Source organism: Squalius cephalus (genome assembly GCF_949319135.1).
Source record: "Squalius cephalus genome assembly, chromosome: 10".
Classification (NCBI taxonomy): Eukaryota; Metazoa; Chordata; class Actinopteri; order Cypriniformes; family Leuciscidae; genus Squalius; species Squalius cephalus.
In genome coordinates this window covers 2,332,002-2,347,314 of record NC_137131.1, presented here as the reverse complement: position 1 = coordinate 2,347,314, position 15,313 = coordinate 2,332,002, and the positions used below count along the sequence as shown (strand labels likewise).

General features: G+C 37.3%; 1 protein-coding gene across 2 annotated transcripts in view; it reads right to left on the bottom strand.

Annotated features, from left to right (window-relative positions):
- Positions 1-2,808, bottom strand: part of cdh22 (cadherin 22) — a 191,764-nt gene extending 188,956 nt beyond the window's left edge. For both annotated transcript variants that reach the window (XM_079884341.1, XM_079884342.1), the window contains exon 1: positions 2,527-2,808. The gene's annotated coding sequence lies outside the window, so the exon portion shown is untranslated. The remainder of the gene's footprint in view (positions 1-2,526) is intronic.
- Positions 2,809-15,313: the final 12,505 nt, after the last annotated feature.

Sequence of the window (15,313 nt, the reverse complement as noted above, 5' to 3'; positions counted from 1 at the left end):
TCATCTCTACCGCCCCTCAGGCAACATACATCAACGCCCTCCCCCCTCGCCGTCCCGCTGCGCTAAGGTTTATACTCAGACTCAGTAAAAGGTAATCAATGGTGTCCGTGGCACGTCGCTTCTTCCACACGATCTATCAAAGAGGGCCGCGTGTCCGAGCCTTTACTCTGAGGACCCGAAGGCGACACTGCCAGTCACGAGACATATATCAAGACGAATCTATAACACATTAGTTTATGTGAGTTTGCAGCATGCATGTGCTTGTGTGGAAAATATGCGGACAGGAGCGCTACTGACAGGCCTCTGCAGTCGCATTATATCGCATATCAACATAACTGTCAATAGCACTCAGCAAATGCATGGGAATGCAATGACAGTCATAAATACTGCCACATCACTCTGTTTATAATTGCATGGGAGCATTAAAAATTAATGTGATAATTACATGCAAGCTGGAATACACTGACGCAACTCAAGTTTCATTAGCTGCGGATAATCCGAGGGCGCAACACTTTAAGGCATCTCTGGACATACATCACTCGCCTAATCGGATAATCTAAATCACTGATTGGATATCGAGTTCCAATGCGGGCTCCAAGGGGCCCGATGGGGAGCTGGGTAAATGACAACAATTAGTGAGAACAGAGCCGAGACGCTTGAGGATTAAACTGAGATCATGTCGACACACAACAAGGGGCACACAGCCACCGGTTCATGAACGAGAGACGAAACTCTGTCAACACACAGCTAAACTGAGTTTTTCCCACACACGTAGAAGACATGTGCTCGCTCAGGAGACAAACCTTTAGAGATGGCGACGTATCGATGTGGATAAGTACCACGCGGTCAAAGATGCCTTGCTCTTACTGGAAACTACAAGATAAAGCAAACGTGTAAACGTGCAGTGGGGAATGCGGTTTTAAGCAATCTAAACGCAAAACAATCATGGGTGCAGAGATAGAATGCAACTAATAGTGCCATTTCTTTACTTATTGAAAAAAGATCATTCATTTTGCAAGCACAAATTAAAACATCTACTGAATAAAGACTGCATGATGCACTTATGATTAGCAAAATTAACATAATTAACCATTCTATGCATTCATTCGTCAATGCATTAAAGCATATCATCTGCATGCATGCATGCATTATCCAATTCAGAAATAAGGAAAGATAATTACTGTCTAAAACTAAAAAGAAAGGAGGGTTCTCATTGTGATATTCATTAAACACTCAATTATCTCACAACAAACAAAGCGTGACGCAATTCAGATAATCAAAGGGCATGCTACATCAAAATACTGTTTTGACCATAATCATAGAGCCTAAATGTTATTTTGGAGAGTTTTTAAACAACAGAGATGCTCTCTCATCCTCTTCACATACAGCAGTCGCATATGAGACCATCACTTGAGTATTAAATGGCATTATTTTAATGACAAATGTCGAGAGCGCATTACAGTGTTGAAAAACACAAGCAAATATGCAGTACAAAGAAATACAGAAATGTCATATTTAAGAATATGCACATCATGCTGGTTAATATTGCAAAGTTGAGAACTGTAGCCTCAAAATGCTATTGACAATTATCTACCAAAACAATAAATCACACCAAAAATCAATCATTTCCAGTCTAATTGAGCAGATTTAGATTCTGATCAATAGGTGATCACTCCAGTAACACACTAAGGAGCCATAAGCCTCCGTTCATTCAAGCACACGTACAGAGAGAGAAGTTCAGTTGATATTTCTACAGCACACTGCTCAGCTTTCAATACTGACCTGATATTAAATTATGAGTTACAGTGGTGGGAAAAGCATGGTCACCTTTAAAATATGCATCGATCAATGCAAAGGAAACAAAGAAACTCATGCATTTCAGATACAAAGAGTGAATACAGGTGAAAACGGGACACGCTTAATCATCTGCATCATTATGTCAATATTCTTCGTTTACTAAAAATGATAAACTAGAATGTTTCATAACATAGTGTGATAATTTGTACTACAAAAAAAGTCTCCATTCACCCTATATTGCATTTGTATATACAGTAGCCTATATATGTATAGCCTATATGTTGGAAAATACCGCCAAGTTGACAAATAGACAACATGTTCTGCAATATTTTGAACGATCTGCCAAACTAATCCAATGAATCACTGCCATTAACAACCATTTCGATCTATATCAGCAGATTTTGATAATGAACAATAGATGATCATCTCAGTCGGTGTCTAAAGAATATATAGGCAACTCTTTTCAACTTTTCATTCTGGCAAATACACATATCGATAATATCGGAAACAAAAGACGCATTAAAGATAAAACGGCTTATTGATTCAGACACAAACTACCGGCAACAAGTTGCGCGTAACCCTTCTATATATGCCACGATCTGCCTTAAAGACACATCTCCAGCCGTATTATACATCTCAGAAGATGTTCTGCATAAGAATCCTAGAGTTGGACACATGCAGTGGCTATAAGTCTCTGTAAAAGCATAAGTTTATGGAGAGGAGCTTTACCTGAAGCGCAGTCACAATGAAGCCTCGGCTGTGGATTTTACGCACTGTGTTCCGGGTATTTCGAGCTGCTCCTGTATAACGGTACGATCCTCAATGCGGCGCGGTGTGAGCGCTGGGGACAGACGCGATGCGTTGCGATGCGATGCGATGCGAAGCTCGCGCTCCTCTCCGCCGGCGCGCGTGATGAGAGTCTCTTCTGTGTCCAGCGCGCGCGTCTGACAGCAGCGCGCAGCCTCGTGCGGTGATCAGCAGAACTGACTGAATAAGAGCAGGACTCACTGAGAGTTCACACACTGCTGTTTGCACACTTCTGTTACACCCTCTGTGCATGCGTTATGGCAGAAATGTTGCATTTACCTTTCTTGCATTAAAGTGCATGCATATACCGTCTTTTATATGTTCTTCTCTGTTTATGATGCTGTCAAGATGTTTATATTGCATCTTCTTGTACATTAGTACAGTAAGTGCTCCTGTAAATCAGGGAAAAAATCAATAAAGCTCTACTGATTCTGGAAACATGCAGTTTGTTGTGAAGTTACAATAACAAAATGCATACAGAAATGTTAAAAACAGAGCAACAGCGGTATTAAAACATTAGTCTAATGACACACAACCGATTATAGCACTAAGCGTTGGGGCCAAATGTGACAGCGCAAGTACATTTAATTGGGAAAAGCATTTAAAAGTCATAAATGGACATATTCAATTGCTTACTGAACTTTTGACCATAAGGTGGTGATGTCACTAAATTGATTCTGATTGATACTAAATTGATACCACTAAATATTGTTAGGGAATTGTAACAATGACGCATGATGAATTCGGAATCTCATATCCTCGCATTCTCCTTTTGCAATAGAAGGATATTTTTAAAGTAGTAGGAGTAGACTAATATGCTAGTATGCGGTTCCGAATTCAACATAGCTCATCAACATACAAAGTTTTGTGTCAATACAAGCATTGCAAAGCAAACCCGGTTCCTGGTTGGCAGTTACATCATGGAATTATGGATGTGTAAATTTGTGAATGGTCAGGGCTGGGTTTCCCAATAACGTTGTCTCTTAGCGCGCTACGAATACTCTTAAGAAATAACTTAACTAAAGGTATAGCATTTCTAGGCGTGTTCCCCGAACCATACCTTAGGAAGCTGCTTAAGATATTCCTTCTTACGTGCGACGTTACCCGGTGCTGTCCGTGGCGATGCTGCTGAATTGGTTGATATCGATGGCTCGAGAATCGATCATTCTCTCGTGCAGGGGCTGTTTCAATGCATTATGTGAGAAAGCAGTGTTTATAAAAGAAGCACTTCAGAAATAGTTGAAATTGCATTTATTAGGACTCATTGGATATTATAAAAAATAATCCAAACTATACTAGCCTATAATAGCCTAGCCTACATATTTTTAAATTGTATCATATATTGCTGCCATAATAACCATGTCAATTTTTTACGTGTTTTCTTCTCTTTCCCATTTTTGTTCACTGAGGTGGAGCTGCGATGAAATATTGTTCTTGTAAATACTTTCCAGCATTTCAGTAATAAAAGTGTACATCTTACGTACGGTGCTCGGCAGTGATCAAAAAGGATTTAAACAGTGAATTTTGAATCTCTTCTTGTAAACTCGGAGATGTGGATTCGGACGGCACTAAAATCACCGACTCACCCCTGTAAATGTTTAAAATACCGTACGAGCCCATGAGAAACAATTAGCGTCTGAATAGGCCTAGGACTTAACTGACAGTAGCCTATGCTTTCACTGGCCTTTAAAAGCGGTCTTTAATTAAATTAATCATTTTATATAATAATATAATGAAAAATCTAACAACAATCAGTGTAATGACAATTTTATTCTTTGCATGAAAACACTTGAATTGAACACTGGGTGTATTAAAACTTCAGAATTATATTCATGTAGACCTGCAACAGTGATAAGGTAAAGCTAAGAGCGGTCCAGACCAACCTTCCAAACGTATGACTTACAGAAGGTATACTTAACTAAGAGCGTTTCGGGAAACATGTATTATCGATAAGGTACAGCTTAAGGTGTAACTTAAGAACGACGTAGCGTTAAGAAGGTTTCGGGAAACCCAGCCCTGGACTATTAAAATGATTTCCACAGCCTTTGGCCATGATGGTCTGAAGATTATCTAACTTTGGTGCAGATTCGATGAACGCTGCAGGAGGAGATCAAAAAATTAGATTTGCAACATAACTCAACATGGTGGCCATGCAACATGACCAATACTGGATAGACGGGTGTTACTTTCTATATGATCTATGGAAAATTAAAGAGAATCTTGTGTCTGGAGTTATGTTTACCATATATACATTTTCCAAATGAACTACCAAAAAAATGGGGAATCATTATCCACTAACAAACGGCTGTTTACGTGACTGACTTGATGGTTCTCCATCTCTGTTCTGTGGATTGTGGACAGCAGGAAAAAAGCCTATATTTTCTGTTATATTGCACTTTATTATTGCATTTTATAAACCCTGTACCGCCATAAACAGTATAGCTATAAGAAGCAGTTTGTTGATCAAAAGAACCAGTGATGAAGGACTTTATTTGTCCTGCTGTACAAGACACAGTGAATGGAGGAAGGATCTCACTGACGCCACGGCAGATTTCCTTTTTCCCCAGACACCAGACACACGGCATAACAAGACCAGCAGATAGTGGCATCATTTACCGTGTGTCGGGGGTTAAGTACCTCGCTGAGGAGGTCTTGATCAATATCTCACCTAGCGGTGAACCCGCAGAGACAAGCACTGAGTGAACGGTGAAACGTCTGTACGTCACAGCCAGAAGAACCAACAACACCCTCCAGATTTCATCTGGCACAATGCTCCTCTGTGTAGTCCAATGCTTGCTTTTACAAATGCGACGGACCTAATGGAGGCTTTGTGCTTCTGATACAGCAAATCCTTTCAGTTCACCCAAAATGAAAAATTCATGATCGAGAACCAATCAATACATCAAAATGCAAGCCTTCTAATTACAGCCGATTTTAAGCAAATAACTTAAATTTCAGTCTATTCCTCTCTCAAAGCCATTGCATGACTCGAAATACAGCTTGAGAGTCATTTTTAATGTTAAAATATGTGGTCACTGTAATTTAACATGTACAGAAGAAGAGCTGTCATTCAAAATGTTCTCCTTCTGTGTTTTGCAGGGGGGAAATAACAGCCTACAGGCTTGGAACAACATGAAGGTGCGTAAATAATGACTCAATTTTCATTTTTATGTGAGCTGCAGCATTAATAAATCAGCAACATTGTTCAAAATGTATTTGTTCCTCAAAACCTCATAGTTACTGTGATACAGCACTTGTGACAACTAGCCCCGGCCTCCCTTAAAAGCCCTCTGTATCTGGAGAATCGAATTCTAATCGAATGTAAAAATCTTTTAACCACAGATTGGTGGTGCTAGAGCATCTATTCTCGCTCTCTCTCATTCACATCCTCCATCTCTGAACGTTACAAGTAAGTTACAGCCCTGTTTTACCCATAACATACCTTGACTTACGGATGCGGTTCATCCATCATTGTCTCGCATGAATTTGCTTGTCATATTTCATCCCTCCCTTTCTCTGAAGCCATAAATATCTTGTCTTGGGAAATGCTGACTATAGAAATAACTTCTAAATATTACATGTATATATTTTTGTTTGCAGGATGTTCTAGGCGTGGAGTCTGTAATCTTTCAAACCTGACCAGAGGAAAACAAACACGTTCATCATGCGGTCAATGAACAGAACATCGCAAAAGGCCAAACAAATGCTTTAGCAACGACTTGTCTAATTCTGTTTGTACTTTGGATTTACTCCAGCAGAAAAATGTGCATGTAACAGTGTTGGGGAATGACTCACTAAAACAGCGATGATCCTAACTGACAATTTACTAGCTAACTGAATATATATAGGTTACACTTTATTTTAAGGTGTCTTTGTTACACGGTAAATATAGAAGTACTGAGTAATGTTAAGTAACTACATGCACTTAGGGTTAGGACTAGGGTTTGGTTAGGTTTAGGGTTAGTTGCATGTAATTATGCATAAGTAATAGTTATTACTATAGTAACTACATGTAACATATGTAACAATGACACTGTAAAATAAAGTGTTACCTCAATATATATATATATATATATATATATATATATATATATATATATATATATATATATATATATATACATATATATATATTAGGCCTACTATATAACTAAATATATTTCAGTAAAATTTCAAATTCATCCATTTTTAAAAGTCACGTTTTATGTATTAAACTGTACTTTTTTCCAGTGTATTTTTATTTGAAATAAAGATAAAAAAAGATAAAAAATAGATAAAAAAGGAAACAAAAATTAGAATGTTGAAGTTTAAAGTTGAAGTACTAAACTTGCCAATTTAAATAAATTAAAACTATACTTAGAAATATTTAAAAACATATTTAAAAAACAACATATCAAAATTCCTAAAAACTAAATATAAAATGAAAACTGAAAATATAAAAATAATCCAAAATATTAATAAAAACTATAAATGTTTACAAATAATACTAAATTGCTTTTTGCAGTGAGCATTGGTGCCATTTTGCTGTAATATAGCCTATATATATATATATATATATATATATATATATATATATATATATATATATATATATATATATATATATATAGTATTATATTCATTGTTAAATTAAAAGATCAGTGGTCAAGATCAGTAATGTGATCAAAAATGGTCACCCTGATTTTGCACCAGATATATTGAAGATTAAACAGTAAATACAAAAATTAATTGTTCCCTATACTGTAACGTCAAGATGAAGACAAGGATGAGATAACACAAGATTTAATATAATATTAAGAACAAACCACGCGAGACAGTGTGCTATGAACAAACAATAACCGACCTGGAGTGCAGATGAGGGAACGACTTAAGAAGAAACACAAATGAGGATAATTGATCACACACAGCTGACACATATGAACTAATGATAACCGTAACCAAGGAGACAAACGAGTGGTGGGAATCTGAACAAAGACACATGACAAAAGAAAACAAACTGAAAGTCCATGAAAACCAAACACACTGAACACACTGCGACAGCTACATAGATATCTAGGCCTACAGTAACTGCTTTACTAAAGAGTAACTTGACTGCAGTTTAACTACTTTAAATTACAAGTAGCTTGGTAAACAGTTTCACAGAAGCTTCCCCAACAATGCTACCTAATGCAAAACCAGCTTCTGTGACAGACACTGAATTTACATTCCCTTTCTAAGAGAAACTATGAAAAGGAGGAGAGAAAAATGTCTCTTCATAGAGCGCAGTTTTGCCTTCTCAAAGTCTGAACAAAAGGACAGAGAAATATGGAAAATCCCTCGACATCTTGTAGAAACGGTGTAACTCACTGACGAGTCGTCCTCAAAGTCAGCAGGGACATGAAGCGACAGGTCTGGACTGCTGGAAATGAAGTGATCGTGGTGATCTGGGTCTGGTGGCGATGAGAGGTTCCTGTGCACGACTGAGGTTCAATCAACCAGACACATCAGAGATCCGGCGAACGCAGAGAAACCAACACCATTTCAATTTTTAAAATACCAAAATGATTATTAAGTGTAAAGCCACCCACCTGCCCAAAAACGAAACGCAGTGAGGTTTCATTTCTAGCAAATCTCTCGCATCACTCCTCACTGACACTGTCATCGCAGAACGTTCATATAAACAGACATTAAAAATCATTAAACATTAAAAATCAACCTCAATGGAAAAAAAACAACAACATATAATTCACTGCCGTTTCCACCTGAAATTAACGATATAGTGGCTGTAAGACACTAACAATTTGTAATCCTTTTCACAAATTATGATTAAATGGTTAGATTATCAATAAATAAAGACTAATTCTGAAGTGGTTCCTTACACAAAACTATATCACGAGCTTAAAACACTTTTAACATAGAGCATGATTTGTAAACGAATACATTTTGATGTTTGCATCACTTAACCAGCTCCATATGTGTGGCTTTTCTGACGTAGTATAAACTTGCTGTGATGTGAAGCGCTCGAGTCACGATAAAAGAGCTCAAAGACTTGGAAAAGCTAAAATAGTGTGTTTTATCTCACATTTGCTTCGATTGTCAGTTAGGTTTAATGTAAGGTTTAGTGTAGGTGGTACGTTAATATTTTCAATAGCGATTGGACATTTCTGAACTGCTGTGATACAACATAATACAAAATTTGTTTTGGATAAAACTGAACGCCTTTTTGCTGCCACTTACTGGACAATTCACTTTGAAAGAGTTGAGAAACGTGCAATATGCAACGAAATATAATATATTAGTGCTGTGGTGATATTACTGTATACAGCCTGACATAGAAACTTCACACATGTACAATATTGATGCTAACTAATGTGCAAATATTTCATTTTAACCCAGAAATACGAAACACTCTGGCAAAGATTCATATCAATGCCATTGTCAGACTAAAGGACAGTGGTCTCTTAGTCATTTTCTTTCTTAGCATAAGTGATTATCCCATTAGCATGTAGCAGTGTGTGCTAGTGCTGTCAGATTCTCAATGTGGGTCTTTCACACTGTGTCGCCTGTATTTACTCTGTCTGTCCTGTCATAGATTAATTGAAGCAAGGATTGTGCAAACTTCAAACATATTCCACACATCAAACTGTGTAAGTCCCTGAAAATTGGTGCATCTCCTCAAAGTTGACATTTTCCAGTTCATTACAGATTACAGAACCCATCATAATTAGTCCATTATTAACTAGAGAACTGTTTCACAAACAATATACAGACTGCATCAATATATCCGGGAAAACTCATATAAATATGACACACATTTAATATAGTCACAAGAAACACTTGTATGTGATCAAACATCTCTGCAATCTGTTCATGTTGACTCACCCCAGGCTTACCTAAAGCAAAGCAATGCTTGACTATGCAGAAAGATGAGTACATTTGTGCATTTTATTTTGTTTAAGTTCGTCATTTATACTGCTACATTCTACACAACCAGTTTCTGAAATTGTAGCCTGTTGCAGTCAAAACAACAGTCCGAATATGGAGAAAAGGGAATAAGTTAATAACATTTTAAACTTAAACATAAATTATATATAAACTCTTTTTTGTTTTACATAAAAATAACAATATTACCACTGGGCACACTCTCTTTTTGTTCATTCACCAAAAGTCATCAAAAGCTGTGAGGCTTTACCACATCAACATTATGCTTTGGCAATCAGAACGTTACCGTGATATTTGGGTTAATGTTGCCCTCAGGAAATCTCTCAATAATGCTGTTTTCTGGCGCTGGCGGCCAAGATAAATCCTTCTCTACAATCACATGAGAGAGAGAAAAACATGAGAAAGTCAGAAATGAAGATTTGTCAGGAGAGACTACTGTTGAATAACCCACCAAACAAGTTAACATCAACTCTTTATATTTGAATATCACTCTTTATACTTGCTTAACATATTTCTGGTCTTATTGTGCACAATGTATCAGTTGGAAATATGTCAAACTACAAAAGTTAATAGTTTGATGTTGACTTTAAGCAGAAGTCAAACCTTTGCATGATTCAATACAATAAAACTGTCAAGAAAAACACACTGAGCAAAAATGTGTGTGTGTGTGTGTGTGTGTGTGTGTGTGTGTGTGTGTGTGTGTGTGTGTGTGTGTGTGTGTGTGTGTGTGTGTGTGTGTGCGCGTGCGTGTGCGTGTGTGTGTGTGTGTGTGTTATCTGTAGTTTGATGGACACCGACAGGAAGTTCCACCTCTATCGTTGATCAGGATCTGTCCGAGTGTCTCTCAAACATTAGAAAGCTTTTCTACCTCTCGTCTTTCCCCACAGCGTCCACACTGACACGACAGATCGGGTCCAGAGAGGACTGGCTTGGACGATTCCACTGAGCTGATGATCTTCGTAAATTCAACTTCATCACCTTTAAAATGCAGCAACTCTTTCAAGAAGTCCTAAAAAGGCAGTCAGGAATGATGCAAAATGCCCTAAATATTGCAAAAGTAAACATAGTTACAGTATGGGTTTAGTGCAGACACTGTAATGATCTGTAGCTGTCAGTCTCACACTGGCCTTCATTCATCAAAGGAGAAGAACAAATCTGTGAGAATTCATTATTTTATTGTTGCATTGAATTTAACACTACAAGTTGTCATATTCAATTCAACGTCACAATTTATGTCATAATGCACAAATTACTTATATACAATATGTGCATTTATATGCTAGAGGCAGCAAATATTGCCCATTAACAAGTTTCGGACATTGCATTCAATGCAGACCACACAAGCAGAGCGAGAAAACACAGCAATGCTGAAGAGCTATAGACTAGATTTTTATTTTTTTCTGTTTTAATAATACAGCGAATTAGATCTAGGAAAGGCAATGAGTCATTTTCTAACAATCCGGCATCTAAAAATAGGCCTACTTATTTACCGCATTAATCTTCAGGAGACAACGTACAGGCTATATGCAATTCAGTTATTTCCAGTGGAAAGTTCCTTTAGTCACATAACATTAGGAGGCCGTTGCATTATAGCATGCACATTTGCTGCCGAACACAAAAGGCAATTTTCCGTGCTTTTCAGACTACTTAAACGTGACAACTTTTCACCGCCGACAAAGGCATGAGAAGTACAGGTGCAGGGTTGCAAACGCGTGCTGGGTTGCAAACACAAGTATAATCGTGTGCACTCATATGGAGAGGATGTGCATGGCAAAACCAATATTGCTATAATATATATCATCCATTCTTATGTGCCGTGGGCCGCTGTTTGCAGTGTTATTCCAGGCGAGACTCCCTATAGAATGCATGTCAAAAAACTGCCGAACTACAATACGCCTGTCAAGAGCATCAAATGTTAATACACGTTATGCATGGAGGTTTCCTCCTTGTGTCAATGCTTAATTGCTATGTAATAGTCTGACAGCTATTGTGCATGGTACCTATTGAAAACAGTGATGGGGAGTGTGTGCTCAGAACAAACCTTCATCATTATCAATTACGAATTGGTTTCTTTGGAGGATGAACCGAGCAAAAGCAATCAACCAAGTGCTTTAAACTAAAGAGATGCTTCAATTGTTACGTGTACGCACAATGAAGAGTAGCACAAATGCTAATTACACAAATAAGCTTTTTAAAAACTAGCGACTTCCTGGCATGCAAATCAGCAAACTGCCCTCTTAAGTTGCATAAATGAATGAATCAGGCAAAAGAAACTGTTATATCAGCAACTGTACGTTATTTTCATTGCACACAGTTATTTGTTTCTAAACCAAAGTTCTCTACTGTCTATAAACATATGGAACCATGGAAACAAGGTTTACAAAAAGTATTGGGTCTCATTCATGAAACATTCGTAAATATACCAGTAAATATGTGAGTGATTTGCGCGTATAAAGAGCCTGATTCACAAATACTTCGTAAACGTCAGATGTGATAGTGAAATGTGTGTGTGTGTTAATGAATTCCAATCAGTCGTAAATGGGACGCGCGTGCACGCTCATTCTCAATTACCATAAATCCCGCCCATTATATCCCACTGACAACTATATATGGGCATCATATTATGACACCAAAGGAAGGATTTTAACATGTCTTCTCAAAAGCAAATGAAAAAGAGAAATTTCTCAGATGCAGAAATTGAAGTTTTATTATCAGAAGTTCATTCAAAACACCACATTTTATTTTCAAGCGTACATAGTGGCGTATCAGGTCCTAAAAAAAAGGAAGCTTGGCAGCATATTACAGATGCAGTTAATGGAGTTTCATCTGTTAATCGAACAGTCCCAGAAGTGAAAAGAGTCCCAGCCCTATTGAAAGCAATTCATTATTTGATTAAAGTGTTCCGTTTGCAGATGCTATTACTGGCTCTCATAATAAAAGTAAAAAGAAAAACCGTATGTAATTACTATATACTGTATAATATTTTTTCAAAATGCTGTGTAAATATGTACCCGATTAAGGTAAATTAAAATGCAGCCTTATTAATGAGCAAAACGTTCGGATGTTAAACGCACTATTTACGCGTGGCTGGGAGCAGGTGTAGATTTCTTTCCTACCAACTAACATTTGGAAAATACGAACATTTTAATGAATCCGAAAATTTACGGCAGAACCACTTTACACACGATTCACACAAAAATTCGTTCTGCTCGTGTTTCATGAATGAGACCCAATGTGTTTAAACAATCAGCACGATAATGAATCAATGAATCTGCTCAAAATGCCAGATTAGAGGGATCAAATCTTTGAAAGATATTCAAAGTTTTGTCAGAGACACTTGAGTAAATACACTAAATATGATCCTTCTTTGATTTCCGCGTTACATTTGCATTTATGCATTTGTGTGCATTTCTCCAAAGCGATGGGATACATTTAAATGAATCGAACCCATGATGGCGTTGCAAGCACTAAAAAAGTGATTAATATGTAGGATTGAAAATAATCCAAGATATTTGAAATGAACCAAGACATTTGCTTTACTTGTTTTCCACCCCCTTTTTCTACCACAAGGACCATTTGGAATTACGATGGGGGAAGTTGTAATTATCTGATTGGTCAGTTTGAATGTCTCATGTTTGGGTTAAAGTCACATGGTCAGGGAAAGGATAAAAAAAGATGTAAGATTGTCTCTCTTTTATGCTCTGGCTCTCTGATTCTCTGGGTCCCTTTCTTGGGGCTCTCTTCCTTTACCTCCTCTTTTCTTTGTCTCTTACTCTCTCTCTCTCTCTCTGGTAACATTTTACATGCTGGGTAAGATTCATGGTATAAGTTATCATCATCTCATACATCTTTTTTGTAACTATTTTAAGTGTAATGTTACGATTTCCTGATTGATCTAGGGAAGGGGAGCAACAGCAAAAAGCCACCCCATCTCCAGACCCAGAGTTGTTTCAAAGAAAAATAGTTTTTATTTACAAATTAGGCAAAAGAAAAAAAAGAGGGGTATCAGATTCAGAAGGGGGTATTGCCAAAACTACAAACATAATCCATCGAACTCCTTATTAACCAAACTACCTAAACTAAAAGAAAAGAAAACAAGGAGTTCAGCAAAATAAGCTAACTCCCTTACTAACATAAACAGGAGAAAAAGTCAAATTCAAAGTAAATGGCACCCTCCTCCCTACTAACTACAAACTTCATAATAAACTAAGAGAAAAACAGATTAATTAACCATACAATAAATAATCATTAAAGTTAACTCACAAGTCTCAATGATAGTGTGATCAAAAAGAGACTAATGAGAAAACTACTTCAATAAGTAGAACACAACATGAGGTAGAGATACACTATCAACTACTGGCTTCAACAGAACATCAGGTCTGGGGTTGAAGATGAGACCTCAAGGCAGTCAAGCACCACCAACACAACTCTGATGATGGTTGCAGTTTAAATTCTCTCCTTCCACTCCCAGCATCCAATCACAGCAGGGCATTGATTATTTGCATCAGGTGGGAACCATTTCTCCTACGAAGAGAGACAGCACAGCTTGGGCACACACAAACAAAACCTTACGGCTCTGGACGTAACAGTAACCATAACCATAACCATATTTTGTCATTAAACCTTTTCAGTTACAACTAATGTGCTAAATAGTTTTGATTTGGTATTGACTTACCTATTGCAATACAATATAGTCACTCTCTACAGCAACGCTCTCCCACATATTAAGCTATTGTAACTGCGCTTATTTCCGTCATTTGTATAACTAGCAGTGGGTGGAATAGACAAGAAATGTACAGTTTTCTACCATCTTGCTGACAACCTTTCTTTAGTCATTCGGCAGTCTTGCAGCCTGAACCTCAGCAGGAAATCCACCCTTACAAATACATGAAAATGCATAGCCCTGTGACTGAACAGCAGGTAAAAACAAAAGAAGTGTCACTTTAAACATCAGTCAAAAGTCTATTCCATGTCAGAATAAACAGAAAAGATTATTAGACTTATGACTAATAGGCCAGGGCTCAGTGTGCAACAAATTACACTCCTAAATAAAGCCACACCATTCACCGTCCCTTATTCCCTTAAAAAGTATGATTCCCAGTGTATTGCATTCATAGTTTAAATTTAGCTGAAAGCGGTCAGGCCAACGGTGCCGAAGCGTGTGACATCACTGCCGGTCAAACACACTCTCAGCATCTGACCCTGGAGTCACTTCGCGGTCCGGCAAGTCAATCAGCTGTGTATTATACACACACCTCATGAGACTCACGTATGAATGTACAAATCAAGGATGTGCAGGGTGGCTTGACAGAATCCGAAATCATTGCATAGATTTTTTTTTTCTCTAGAGTAACATGATAAAGAACAGATTACATTGATTTATCCCAGATGAGATTTTTAAATGCTACATTTTCTGGCAGAACAGTTTTCACTAAATGAATGCACTTGCATGCTACACTAAAATATTGGAATAGCAGATAGATACAATTTGCAAGTACAAGTTTGATTTTTATACACACACACACACACACACATACACACACACACAAACACACACAAACAAACTGCAGTCTTATACGTATTTCTTTCAGGATACAAAATATAACAATCATGAGCATGTATGTAGTCAACCAAAAAGCAATGGATGTTATTTTTATTTATTTTTTCAGACATACTCTTGTGAAAAAGAAGTGTGCTTAATTCTATTGAATGTGCACTTGTCGTGTATATACTTCAAATCTAAAAATTGTGTTACCTGTACTTGCAGATAATGAAATAAAAGGCCACT